The sequence below is a fragment of the Larus michahellis genome, chromosome 2 (assembly GCF_964199755.1).
Source record: "Larus michahellis chromosome 2, bLarMic1.1, whole genome shotgun sequence".
NCBI lineage: Eukaryota > Metazoa > Chordata > Aves > Charadriiformes > Laridae > Larus > Larus michahellis.
The window spans coordinates 142,921,594-142,936,612 of NC_133897.1; positions in this window are offsets into that span (position 1 = coordinate 142,921,594).

Consider the following 15,019-nt stretch of genomic DNA (forward strand, 5'->3'; position numbering starts at 1 on the left):
GTTTCCTGATTAAACCCAATAAGCTGTGAGAGTGTTATTTGTTCCCCCACCTCCCACTTTTTTAATTTTCACTGCAAACACAGCTTATTTACACTCTGTCTCTTTTAAAAATCAAGTGTCAACCGAGTGCTAAACTGCTGCTATTTGCCAATGTTTCATTAACACCTTATTAGCTTCCAACAGCTGAAGGTGACTGGACCCTCACCTCTGTTTATTTCCTCAAAGTAACAGTTAACTGAAGCATCAGGATAGAGGCACCCCTGTAAATATGACTGAAAACAAATATGCGTGCAGAATGTAATCACGCACAACTTCAGCCAGATCTGCTAACAGACACATCTAGATAATTTTATGCACAGTCACATACTATCAAGTTTGGAGCTTGGATTCGTATTAGATATGATAATAAAGATCTCTGTGTGTTTTTTTCCCCTTGTCCGTATCAGAAACCAGCTAAAACAGAAATACAAAGCCCGTACAAATTATGCCACTAGTTGTTTGCTACTTCAGTTTCGATGCCAGGTAGGAAGGTGTGATCCTCTTGTCACGTAAATCAGCACAGCTCCACTGATTCCCATAAAGCTAAACCTCCAGCATGTTCTTCTGTACTGAATCCCAGCCCACATAGGTGTAACCGCAAAAGAAAGAAAGCAGGGAAAAAAAAAAAAAAAGAAAGAAAGGAAAATCCTAGAAATAGGACTTCCAGTGCAGGAAGACAGGAAACATCCTCTTTCAGAGGGATTCCTGAGGGATTAAAACCTTTCTTTAGCTTTTCCCTATTCCCCTGCCCTACGGTCCTTTTTTCTTTTCCTTTTTTCTTTTTTTCTTGTTTTTTTTTTTTCTTTTTTTCCCATTTCCCTTTTCTGATCTAATTTGAAAGGAAAGGGACAGGACAGCTTAGATGTTTGTTATCCCTCTCTCCTTCTCTGTTTTTCATTTTATGAAAAATCTTTCCTGATGTTTTCTCTCCCACACTTCCAGACTAGCATTCTGCACACCTGGAAAAAGAAGCCAGGTTGGTGGAAGGCAATTTATAGAGGTTTCTGCTACCTGTCCCAATAGTGAAGGGCCTTTTGAACTACAGGTTTTGCTACTGCTAAAGGAGCTGGAGTTGTTCTGGTTGTTCTCCAGTTCATACTTCTATTTTTGATGGCCCATTAGTTTCTACAACTACATTGCACTTGTATTAACACTGGGAGCTTGGTTATCAGACTGCTAGTTACCACTGTTCATCATTCAAACAGGAAGGGTTCAGATGTTTCCAATGAGCTAAAAAGGGGAAGATCTCTTCTACCATAATAAGCAGTCAAGAAGAACTTGAAAAAATATTTTCTGATTTTAGTAATCATTCTCATATCAACTGTAAAATTTTCATACTGTTCTTCATGCATATAATGAAAAAAAGGTTTGCTTTCTGAAATATTCTCTGAAAAAGCTGACAAATCACAAAGAATCTAAGATGGAATGAATAAAAAGAAATTAATTGGCAGGTATTTGGGAATAGAAGTACAAAGAATCATATGGGTGATTAAAAAAAAACATGAATAAAGTAAAGGGGATGTTGGTACCAATAACAAAAGCAGTGTACCCCAGTCTTTGCAAGGCTGGAACCTTGAATTATTCTTCTCATCTCAAAATATTGTGTTAAACTAGAACATTTAAAAAATAATTTCTATCTCGTAACTTAAGCATTCATGTAGCTTATCTGATATGATCAGTATTTTTTTGCATCTACCCAGGAGCACCCCCAGGTTTTACTAGTTTTGGTATAAGTTAGTGGATAAATTTTAATCTGTTATTCTTTTAGTGTTCACCGTGTTTATTCTTATTGTTATACACAGACTTATGTTCAAAGATTTTAAAAAGTCTGCAGGGTGGTATATTTTACTGCAGGAGCAGAATGAATGCTTTGCTCTCAGTTCTATCTCGGCAAGTACATTGGACCAGATTTTGGTCTCATTAGCACCAATATAAATCTGGAATAGTTCCACTAGTCTCTGTAATGTTACTCCCAATACATGCTGATTTAACTGAGATCACAAGCTGGTCCATTGACCTAAGTGGTGTCAGTGGGGATGTACTGAGAAGAAAATTTGATCTACTAAATTCAAATCCTTGAGGTGTTGTTCTAGCAGCCAAGTTATTTAGAAAGAAAACAGTGAACTTGAATGTTGACCCTCCATCCCAGCTGGATCTCCATGTAAACTGTGCTCCTGCTGTAGCCTCTTAAATAGATCAGCAATTTACATTTTAAATAGATCAGCAATTCAAATTAGTGAAACGCCAGAATGTAGGTAGCATGGAGGGGGCAGAACCCAGCGCTACCTGAAATTTCATCAGCGTTCAACAGTGTAAGTCTCCTTACATGTTCTGAGAGCAGAGACTGGATGGGCTGTAAGGATTCAACCACTGCACCTCTGTGCCCGGAGATGGCAGAAGTGGCTCTTACGTAAAGGATGGGCAGACATGGACGTGACATCCCAGACCTTGAACAGACCTTGACTGGCCACAGCAGGTGGGCTCAGGCCTGAATCTTGCTGGGGAGAAACCTGCCAAGGAAACAGTCCAGACAAGAGTGGGAGACACAACCGTGTGCTGGCCTGATGTGGTTTGCTAGTACATATGTAGCCCACAAATCTCATCTGGAAAGTGGGATAACCTGGGAGGAGAAAAGTGTATGGAGCAGGGACGCAACGACCCTCCCGCTGACTCCAGGCCCCGAGCCAACACAGGCTCATGGGTCAGAGACCCCCACCATGCTTCAGTTGCCTCTTGTCTGCCCTGCGTGAGCACGAAATGATGGTTTTGTGCTCTGATTCTTGCTGCTTTAAATGCCCAAATGTTTCTGAGAACACCAGGTGTTTGCTCCTGGGAGCTCTGGGGTTTAAAATGGATGTAGGTGCCTCTAGCATTAAGCTGCGATGGCCTGTGGGTTTTTAAATCATATTCTTGGATTTTAGCATCCAAGTAGGTGGTCTGAATCTCACCAAAGGTAAATTATCTGCCCATATGGAGCCACACACACAGCAACAGTCACTTGTCAACGAGGGCCCAAGCTGTGCTCCTTACAACAGGCTTCTGGGATTATTTGGGAGCTAGAAGCAGACAGTTCTCCTGAACCAGTTGTGGGAAAATATAAGACTGACACAGAGTTAGATTTTAATCAGAAGTTTAGTTTGTTTGCTGCTTTTTGCTTTGCCTCATCATTTATTTGTCTCTCCCTTTGGGTATTTAACGATCGTTCATGGGACTGACCACTGAAAGGACTTTGAGCTACATTATTTCCACCTTCGACCTTCAGTGCTGATCTTATTCAGAAGGCACATGATTTTTGGGTGATAAAATGCTGATGCAGTTGTCGAGGCCTGATCATTTCCCTCTCAAGACACGACGAAGCCTCAGTGCTTATGTTCATCTACGTTGTTCTATTCACACGCACAAAAAGCCTTTAATTGCCGCCACCAATTAAAGGCACGTAACGCAGGCATACACACCTCATCCCTGCGGTACTGGTGTACCCTTTGCTGTCCTTTTGCTGAAGGAATGCCATTCCATTTTATCTGCCTGCCTCGTGCCCTGACACGCAGCGTACAGCAGTGTCACGCGCCTCAGTGGTGTCTGCCTTAAAAAGCATCTGCGCCGATCACAACACAATTATTCTTAATCCCTCCAGCTCTGATATTTGTTCACCTCACGCCAGGAGGAAGAATAGGGGGCAGTTGCTCGGGATAAACACGAGCGACCGCGGGAGATCCCCTCAGGAGCAGCTCTGTCACCGAGGACGTTTGCCCCACTGACAGCCCCGCGCAGCCTGTCGGCTCGGCTGCTGCTCTCCGCCAGAGAAATGGCAGCATTTCAGGCTGTTAGAGGTGTGATTGATGGGTGCTGTCGGTCCCTACCTGTCAGCCCATCGCACTGACAGGAGCGAGATCCCCCCCAGGGGAGACGGCCTTACGCTGTACAGCCCACCCATCCCGTTCGGTGAGACCCGAATGTCCTGACCCAGCCCTCCCGGCAGGTGGCAATCTGCTCGGCGGGGCTGGGGAAGGGGCAAGCGAAGAGCTGGGAGCTCTGTTTTTGCTGGCAAGGGCATTGCCGTCGCTCTCAGAAGTACCTGGCGACGCCGGAGCAGGGCTGCGAGCGCAGCCAAGGCGGGCTGGCTGCTGCAGAGGGACGGTTCAGCCCGGGGTTAGGACGGATCCTGCTGCCGCAGCTGCAGCTGCGGGGAACGTCAGCGGCAGAAACTTGTGGGATGCTTTGGCACGACTCCACGGCTTTGCATGTGCAGCATTAAACACGTGCAGAGGGTTTGCAGGATCTGCTCCCGAGCCCGAGGGATGACAGAGGTGATACAACCATTTACCCCTGCCTGGAGGAATCCCCCCCCAGATGCGTACAGCGGTGCTGGCACACATAGGTGTGAATTCCTCACCCCGCAGGAGTGGGGCTCGATGTCGTCTGACTGTTCTCCTGGTTTCGCATCAACCTAAATAAAAGTATCCGGTCCAAATAACAAATCACCCTAGGAACTGGGGATTTTTTTCTGTTTTGTGTTTGCTAGTGGGAGATGTCAACATCGCAGTTCAAAGAAGATCTTTTCATCCACGAGAGCATCTAAATCAAACCTCAGACCGTGCAGCCAGTGTCAACACAAGAAAGCAACAGCAAGAAAACACGTTTTTTTTCAGCAGACCCTTCCCTTTCTTGCTGTCCCCTTCTCCTCCCCACCCTCTGCCCCTCCAGGCTGGGGGTGGTTAACCTTTCTGCAGCTTGACCTGCCTCCCCCCGTGTCTGGCTCACGGCAGCACCGGGGCTCTCGGGCCAGGAAACCCCAGCGGGGCCATCCAAAACCCACTGACGTCAGTGGAAAGACTCCCACTGACTTGTAGCCTCTCAGGCCCAGGTTGAAGCAGAGCCATCTTTCCTTCAGAACTTGTCCTTGACGGTTCCTAGGCTGGCGCTGGCCGCGCATTAGGACTTTTTTGGGGACTTGCTACAGCGCCTGTGAGGCGAGCGCTGACGCCGCTGCTGGATCTCTCCTTTCATCTGATGCCTCAGATAGGAGCGCGTCTCACAGCTTCCCTTTCCCCTCCAAATCAAAGGCAGCGACTGCAGCTGCACAGACCGGCGAGTCTGTTTAGTTTCTGTGGGCCAACAGCCACCAGCTGTAGAGGCTGCTGTGCTTTTTTTTGCTGGATGGGAGCTTTTAATTCCAATAGACAATGTGTACAAATATTTCCCATATCAAAATTGTTCCATATCTTCCTAAGTTAATTAAATGCTAATTTTCTAATGAGGTGGCAACAATGGCAACAACCTGTTATCAGCATGCTAGCTAGTGCCCGTAACCAATGGGTGAACACAGAACCCTTGTGCTGTTATTAAACTGCATTCCTGTATTTATTAATTAATTTTGCAGCTGTATTATTCTGAAGCTGGACAGCAATGTGGATAGTAATTAAACGAAAAAAAACATTTACATTAGTTGGAGATTGCAGAGTTGCTTTGTGGTATTTATTATTTCACAGTGTTGTTATAGAAACCCCTCATGCGTTTTCATGCCCACTGCATGCTAGTTCAGCAAGAAATGGTGGAAGGAAAACTCGGGATAAAAGTGCTGTTCAATATACATTGAGCACAAATTAAGGTATAAAAGTTTCCTGAGTTGTGCAATAAGAATGAAAAAGCCACTCAGAGTTCATACTGAAGGGCTGCCATATATCTGCCACATCTTTGTACTTGGTAAAGGACTTAGGCGCTTAAAGCCTGGCAGAGATGGAATTTATGTGCTTCCATCCCCAACAGAGATTCTGCTGTCTGCTCTAGGAGGTTTCCAAACTCTCCCTGACTTCAGCTGCCAGTACAAAAGCTTTGCAAACATCTCGAATTCTGGTGATACCCAAGAGCTCTTCAGTCTTAAAAAGGACAAATTGCGCAACGTGCAGTTCAGGCACCAGCTTAGTTGGGACCCCCCCCAGAAATGTTCCTCTGTCTATCTTCTCCCAGGGCTGTTTTGAGTGCTCTGAAAATTCCTAGCAAACTCTCTGAAATTGGATTTTACATAAACCACAATGGCAGCTATCAATTTCTTCTGAAATATGGCTGCTGGAGTCCTCCTCTTTTGTAAGGTACTGCAGTATTTGAATGGCATATGAGAGATAAAATTCAATGTCTCGCTCTGTGCGGACAGAGTTCGTTCCTCCTGTGACACATACTAGTCAGGAGGCTTCATCTCCCTGAAGTCAGTGTCAGATTTTCTCATCCCTTCTCACAGAAAAGGAGTGGTAATTTCCATCAGGACTGTGATTTAGAGATGTAACGGCTGCTCCACCTCTGACAGAGATGGTTTAGGCACCTACCATCAAAAGAGCATTCAGATGGTGGGGAAAGGGACAAGTCTTCACGACGGCACAGAAATGCTAAAGCCTATTACAAAGCCATTCAAAAGTGTGAACGGCATGGGATTTCAGATGGGCTCCTGGCATCCACAGCTCTGTGTTCTCTGATCAGTTATCTCATCTCAAGGATCTCCATCCTTGTGCATCTGCATGTGCTGTTCATGAACCCTGGGTACCCAACCAAGGATCAGGGACTGAGAAATTGCACACTGCAATGCTAGAGTGTTGCAATGGGTAAAGTCTTCATTGATCTTCAATCCTCTTAAACCTCTTAGGAACTTCCAAATAGCTTTCTGCCATCAGCCAGCATGTATCAGAGCTACAAAGGACAGATTTTTTTTCCCTGCTGTTAAAGAACAGGCTATGTTAAAAAAGACTGATCCAGATTTTATTAGGAATTAATTGTATGCACCATGTTTAGATAATCAGGTAGAGGATTTCCATGTAGAGCATTTTACAGCCATTCTTTTAATGGTATGAATCTTGTCACAATGAGCAACAGGTGAGATGCACCTGTAAACCATTTCTCTGAGTGCTTCAACACAGTCGGTGTAATGATGTCCTACAACTGAATAATAAAGCCTGCCAGGAAAATGAAGCCGTAATGTGAAATTCATGTTCAAAACTGCTTAAAACAATTTGTTTACTGAATTCAGACAAATACCTCCAAAATGTTTTCATTACATTTAGTGCTAGCTGAGCCAAGGCAAAAAATACAACACTGATAATAAACTATAAGTCCATTCACATTAAGCCACAGGTAGACAAATACCTTTGCTGTATTCCTCTGTGTGCTTCTTTCTATTCCAAATGTGGACAAATGAATTCTTATTATTCACTCCTAGTAGTCGATGGTGATGATGATGATGGTAATAATGATAACAGTAAAATAATTTACATTTGTCCTTGATAAGGACATAGAGTGTATCATCAGCAAGTTTGCAGATGACACCAAGTTAAGCGGGAGTGTTGATCTACATGAGGATAGGGAGGCTCTACAGAGAGACTTGGATAGATTGGACCGATGGGCCAATGCTAACGGTATGTGCTTCAACAAGGCCAAGGGCCGGGTCCTGCACTTGGGCCGCAAGAACCCCATGCATCGCTCCAGGCCTGGGGAAGTGTGGCTGGAGAGCTGCCTGGCAGAAAAGGACCTGGGGGTTCTAATGGACAAGCGGCTGAACATGAGCCAGCAGTGTGCCCAGGTGGCCAAGAGGGCCAATGGCATCCTGGCTTGTATTAGAGTGTGACCAGCAGAAGGAGGGAGGTGATTGTCCCCCTGTACTCAGCACTGGTGAGGCCACACCTTGAGTATTGTGTCCAGTTCTGGGCACCTGAATAAGAGAGAGATATTGAGGTGCTGGAGCGAGTGCAGAGGAGGGCAACGAAGCTGGTGAAGGGCCTGGAGAATAAATCTTATGAGGAGCAATTGAAGGAGCTGGGACTGTTTAGTTTGAGGAAGAGGAGGCTGAGGGGAGACCTCATCGCTCTCTACAACTACTTGAAAGGCCATTGTAGAGAGGTTGGTGCTGGTCTCTTCTCACAGGTAATTAGCGATAGAACAAGAGGGAATGGGTTCAAACTGCAACAGGGTAGGTTTAGGCTGGACATTAGGAAAAAGTTCTTCACAGAAAGAGTGGTCAGACACTGGAATAGGCTGCCCAGGGAGGTGGTGGAGTCACCATCCCTGAATGTGTTTAAGACTCGTTTAGATGTGGTGTTAAGGGATATGGTGTAAGGGAGAACTTTGTAGAGTGGAGATGATGGTTGGACTCGATGATCCCAAGGGTCTTTTCCAACCTAAATGATTCTATGATTCTATGATTCTACGATTCTATTTAAATAGAATGTTTCCTCCCAAATCATTCTACAAACTTAGCAAAATGATGTGGTGGGACCACTTTATCCAGCGACTGAAATGCAGCCACCTCTGGAGCAAATCACAACATCTGCTAAACACGGAGAATATCAATGCTGTGTGACAGATTAAGATCAGGAGAAGGAAGAAGTGATATAACTAAGTCATAATGAAAGGGAAATTGTTTGAGTTGAAGTTTGTAGGAAAACCACAGCTAAAACCCCTTAGCTTTGAAGGAAAGTTCTATGGGGTGTTTAGTAATGATTAGGGTTTTGAGATTTGCGTTATCCTAATGGCAAAACCTTAAGCTGTACAGCTATCCCAACACCATGCTGGCGGAAGGAAAAACCTGCCGGTGATGGGTCAACACTTCAGCTTCCCAACGGCTGTGAAACGCGCTCCGAGCAAGTCTCAGGATGAAGCCCGCCGGCACCATGAAGTGAGAGAAATGAACCGCTTTTTAAGATGCCTATTTTCGTCCCAACCTATCACTTTTATCTTAATGAATTTGGTATTATTCAGCATGGTGGATTTAATTAAAATATTTAAAGTATTTAAATTATTAATGATTTAATAATTAGAAATAAGTATTTTAATCCATGACTGAATAATGTCTACAACTATTCAATTTATTTTTTGGAAACGAGGGTCTAGGTTTATTCTTTTCCCTATATGTTCAATTCAGAACTATTCAGAAGTTGCAACTCTGCCATACTAGCTTCCTACAAAATAGAGCGCGTGCAAACCATCTTATTTAATGCAGCCCACGAAAACACACGTGTGTGTGGGAGACTGAAAGTGATACAGTCTCCTAAAGTTCTGCTAAAATCTCAGTGGTGGTTAGAGATACAGCTGTGTGAAAAACATCAGAAAAAAACAAGTCGCAAGTCATAAACAAAAAGGACATAATTATGCCAGAGCAAATTTAGAACCCTTACACCAAAAGCTGAATTACTTTTGAATGTGCCCACAGTCTTTCTCAATGCAATATTCATGCATATTCGTGCATATTCACCCTCAGACAGGCAACAAACACAGGCCACCCTGGGAGCAGCCGGGGACAGGCCTTCAGAGACCATGGGCCCACAAACCCAAGCACACCCAGGAGTAAATTTAATATTGCCGTGGTGTGAAGTGGGTGGGTGTGTTACCAACCACGTCATTGCAAGTCACCTGTGGTCCCATTGTGGACAGGGAGCAGACAGCCAGGAGGGCAGCAGCCCGTCGGAGGCATGTTCACACATCTGCAACTCCGGACTGTCTTCTGCTCTCTGGAGACTTCTGGTGCGGGCGGTTGTCCACTGTACATTCAGGATCAGCCGACAATCAACCCTAAACCAAACCAGCCTCTAAATTCCCTTCATTTCTGACTGGAGTTGGATTTAGAGTTTGTCCTCCGGACAACTTGGCGTATAGGCTCTGTGTCCCCTGGGGCTTCCGCTCATGATCCCACATGCACTCCTGCCTCGGTTTTGCCTCCAGGGCATTGCTTGCTCAGGTCTATGGCACAGATAAGCCCTGTGGATGCTTAAACTGCTCGGAGGGCTGATGTAGCAGCAGGCAGCACCGTCAGCCACCCTGAACCCTGCAGGGACTCAGGACTCCCAGAGCAGGCAAGGCTGGGACAAGTGTGTCATGAGGGCATAACCATGAACAAACTCCTGCCTTCTCCAACACAAGGTGCCCTGCTGGAGGCACTGCGCCCTTCTCTGTGAGCAGGGGCCATCTGTGCCAGCCGCAGTGAACCAAGACACTATCTGTGTGGTCTGTGTGGGCTTTTTTTTTTTTTTTTCCTAATACAGCTGCCATATATCCAAAAAAACAAGTCATTAGCAACATTACACTATTAGTCAAATCAAGTTTGTTTTTCAGAGGGATGAAAGCCAGTGATATAATTCACAAATAGTGGGTGTTGGTGGGTGGTAGTATTACGCGGAGGTTTTCAAGCTCTTTTCTCCTGTGTGAGCACATTTTCATTCTTGGAGAGACATCCTGTGTAATTGCTATTGAAAGATCACACAAGATTTGTTTTTCCCATGCTGCCAGGCAGAGTGAGCTGTTTGAAGGCTTGGGCTTCGGATGGAGAGGCAGTGCCATTTGGGCCACGGCACTGCTGTGGATTTGACGCTCTGGAAGAAGGGGCTGCTCCACTTGCTGGCTGCTGTGCTCATTTCAGGACCATCTATTCAGCCTCCACATCACTGATGATTCCTCCACTATGACATAGAAAGCACAAAGCTTTTTCCACTGTGCTTTCCAAAGAGGAGCAACAGTGTCTTTCCTGGAGTACTTTATCCCAGTTCCACCTCCAAGGATGGCTGTGATGTCTGCCTCTACATGATTAAGACTAGCATATAGTAGAGGTTTTACAGAATATCCTCTTTTTCCTCCTCATTAGCCTGCCAGCTTCAGCTCTCAGCCTATGCTAAGGTCAAGGAACACCTTGTGAGAGGAGCAACATAAGACAAAATCTCTCACACATGTGACAGTCTCTGTATTCCTCAAGACTTCTGAGACACAGGAGAACTTGACAGCGCAGGAACATGTTGCTCGTGGATCTGGTTTTGATATTTGGTTGTGAGGCAGGTAATAGTGGGGTACCTATATAAGCCATAATTTAATGAATTGAGAGCTTTATTTCTGCAGCTCTCTAAACTGGGGCAGTTGGGTAGCCTGGTGTTTTGTAATCCTGTTTTACTTAATTAAAGTATTCCTGTTGGTTGGGTGGAAAGACGTGTTACCCTGTTACTAGCACATGATGAAAAGAGGAAGACATCATTAGTGTACATGGACCCTTCCTCAGACCCCATCAGAGCTAGGGCCTCTGTAGTTCCTCTGGAACAGAATTAATATATTTCTCATTGAAATGTTTTTGGTTTTTTTTTTTTCTCTCATATTCAGACACATAGATTTTCCTGTTACAAGTATTAAACTGCTTGGTTATCTGTAATGTGCATAGACTTTCGTGAAGGTTCATTTACAAATGAACCCCTGCTGTTAGAATAAGGAAGGTTTATTTTAGCACTTTTAGCTCCTACAATCCTGAGTTGTTAATGAATTGACCAACTTTTCATCATCCTTAGCATGAGAGATACCTCTCATGATATCAACTCTTACTCCTGAAGAGCAAGATTGCACTGGAGTCCTCTCGTAAGTTTTCTTGGGTTTGTGCCATTGGAGAAGGGAGTGCATAAGAAGAAGCATCTGGCAGCACATCTGCATCCACTCCCTGCTGACATCCTGAGATCCGTCTGCCCGGGCTCACTTCGTACGGAGCTTGACATGTCTGGTACCCCACTGCCAGACAACCTCAGCAAATACTTCTCTCTCCAAGGGAGGCTGAGGTACTTTTTCAGCGCCTTCATCTTGTGTTATCTCATTGCTAATGTGACAGAAGAGTATGCAGTCTCCTTTCAAACTGCTCACAGCACTCTGGAAGGAATCTGCTGAAGAGCCTTGATCTGAGCAAGCACGAAGGCCTGTTCTAGGTGCAAAGATCAAAACCAGCCTTCTCCAGACCAATGACCCTGAAATTTTAATTCTTTACAAAGGACATGAAAAGTAAGATGGTAACTGAGATAAATGTTGATGAGTGGATGTGACAGATCTGCTCCTCAAGGCTTTGCAAGGAAGCAGCAAGAAAGCACTGAAGGCCCCCAGGCCAGCTCCGTAGTTAGCTGATCGGTTGAAAGTCAGTTATAATTTTTTTCTGTTATTCTACATCACTTTGCATTATACGTTATTGTACATACCCTCCGGTAGACCCTTTCAAAGCAACCGAATAACTCAACGCTTAACAAGGATACTTTAATTTTCTTGTTTAAGTTCTGGGAAATACAAGATCTTTTCTGATTCTGAGTTGGCAATGACAATCCCCAAACTAATGGTGGAATAGGGGGAATACCAGCTTTGTGGAAACTGCTCTAGAGATCTGCACTGTAAGGAATGATGAATATATGACAGAGGAGTGAGGCCTACTTTCATCCTTTATAAATGTGCAGTGTAATGAAAACCTCCTTTCTGTATGTGTATTAACTTTTAAATTTAACATGCTTTATGCCTATGCACAACTCCTGTGCTGCAGGAATGATTCTTGTTTCCAAACGCCCTTGCTCACAGGGAGCATTTTTTCTTTCTTCTATCTGTGTATTTTACATGAATATGTACAAAACAGAAGTTATCTTCTTCTGTATGCAGTAATCCATTTAGTAAGAGACATCTCTCCTGTGTATAAGAGCATAACTTAGGCAAGCAGAAACACTGGCCCCCGTGAGTTTGAGGGTGCAACAATCACAAAGTAGATTGTCTCAGATGTGTTGCCTCTCCATCACCCTGTAACACCGATGTAGTCCAGTCACAGCAGCGTGTATATCAGAGGCTGAACAATGCATGTGAGGAGTTTCTTAAGCACTTATTTTGTTCTTTTCAGTTGTCCTTCAGGCTCTTCTGCTGGAGAGCCGCTCTGTGGAAAGAGACCTGGGAGTCCTGGTGGACAATGGGATGACCATGAGCCAGCAATGTGCCTTTGTGGCCAAGAAGGCCAATGGCATCCTGGGGTGCATCAAGAAGAGTGGGGCCAGCAGGTCAAGGGAGGTCATTCTCCCCCTCTACTCTGCCTTGGTGAGGCCGCACCTGGAGTACTGTGTCCAGTTCTGGGCTCCCCGGTTCAAGAAGGACTTGGAACTGCTGGAGAGGGTGCAGCAAAGGGCTACCAAGATGATTAGGGGACTGGAACACCTCTCTTATGAAGAAAGGCTGAGGGATTTGGGTCTCTTCAGTCTGGAAAAAAAAAGGCTGAGGGGGGACCTTATCAATGCTTATAAATACTTAAAGGGTGGGTGTCAGGAGGATGGGGCCAGGCTCTTTTCAGTGGTGCCTGGGGACAGGACAAGAGGTAATGGGCACTTGAGCATAGGAAGTTCCACCTAAACATGAGAAGGAACTTTACTTTGAGGGTGGCAGAGCACTGGAACAGGCTGCCCAGAGAGGTGGTGGAGTCTCCTTCTCTGGAGACATTCAAACCCCACCTGGACGCGTTCCTGTGTAACCTGCTCTAGGTGACCCTGCTCTGGCAGGGGGGTTGGACTAGATGATCTCCAGAGGTCCCTTCCAACCCTACGATTCTGTGACTCTGTGATTCTGTGATTACCCACTCCATCACGATATTGACTTGAAAATTTCCTAATACAGAAGGTAAAACTCATTGACAAGGAAAAATTTCAAAACACCGGTCTTGTTGGAGTCATAGAGATGATATTTCTGGGACGAATTTACCAAATTTCAGCATCACAGTCTTCGGAAAAAGTCATACATATTACAAGTAATTCCTATTTTGAGGCAACCATTAACCAAAGGAAGGTAATTATCAATCTCTAACATTTCAGATGAGAAGCTACATTTGACCAAACTCTATCACCCACAAACAAAGCCACTTTTGTATTAATTAACAACATGCTGATGACTGGTTTATGAGAAAAATAAATTCTGACGTATTCTCATGAATAACACAATCGTGTTTATAACTTGTCCTATTTTAATGTGAACTCACAAGCCTTCACCTATTAGGGCAAGGACTGTCAAATGGCATTCACAAGAACAGAGCAGGTTTTACAGGCTGCTCTTCAAAATAAAAACTTATATGGCGCACCGGGAAAATTTCCCCCACATATACTGCCTAACTTTAAATGAATTTGTGGCTTTGGTAATGAGCTGAAGAAGCTGTTCTCCTCCCTTCCCTGTTCAGCACATCCCGTTATTACTGGAGCAGCAGAGACACAGTGGCACAAAGGTAAAGTACTGCCTGAGAAGAGCAGCTCGGGAATGGCTACGATTAATGAACAGATAAACACAAATATGACTGTCTGCCTGTTAAGAAAGAACAGTCACGAGCTCATTAGGGCAGGAAGAACCCATGATACTGTTGCTACAACAGCCCTGCTTTAAGTAGACAGCCATAGCACCTTAGCTCCTCTCTTAAATGAGAAGCTGAGGGAAGCCATCAAAAGGGAAGAAAGTAAAAACATGACTTTCACTGTTCGGGCTGCTCCAAAGGCTCCTCCAGCAGCAAAGGCTAAATAAAGGTGCCCTGAATTCAGAATTTGCTGTCCAGAGCAAGTCTTACTACATTATGCAGTAATACAGCTCCAGCTTCAGCCAGGCGAGAGCTGGGGAGGTGGCAGGTCACTCCCCAGCCCCTCCGTGCAAAAGGAGAACGTCTACAGCTTTCCCACCAAAAGCAGAAGGCATGAGCTTGGCATTCTTCGACTGCAAAGCACTCCCACAGACACCACGGGAAACAACTACGCAGAGACAAGTTTCAAAAGGACAACAAAAGACAATTTTACTGGCACCTCCCCGAGAACCTAATAAATTAAAGTAAAAAGCCTGAACATCTCAGTTTCTATTTATTTGTGGTAACAAATCAGGCACCAGTGATGGTAGGAGACTCACCCTGTAGGTTAAGCTCTGCTTTGTTCTTTTTTTGTAGCCTGCCCAAAGCAACCCAGGACCGCACTCCTACTCTAAACACCAGCGGCTCCCCACCGAGCGGGGGTGATGCTTTAGGAGTGCAGAATCAGCGAAAGGGCTCCCCTGTCATTTCCCTCCCTGTCCCTCCTCTCTGCTGACAGTATCACAGGGGGAGACGGTGTCTCTACAGAAATGGGGACAGTGCCAGCACCAGTACATTTTTATTTAACCCAGTAACAGACATACAAAGCTACTCTGCCTTGGCATGTAAATTTTTTTATACATGAAGGCAACA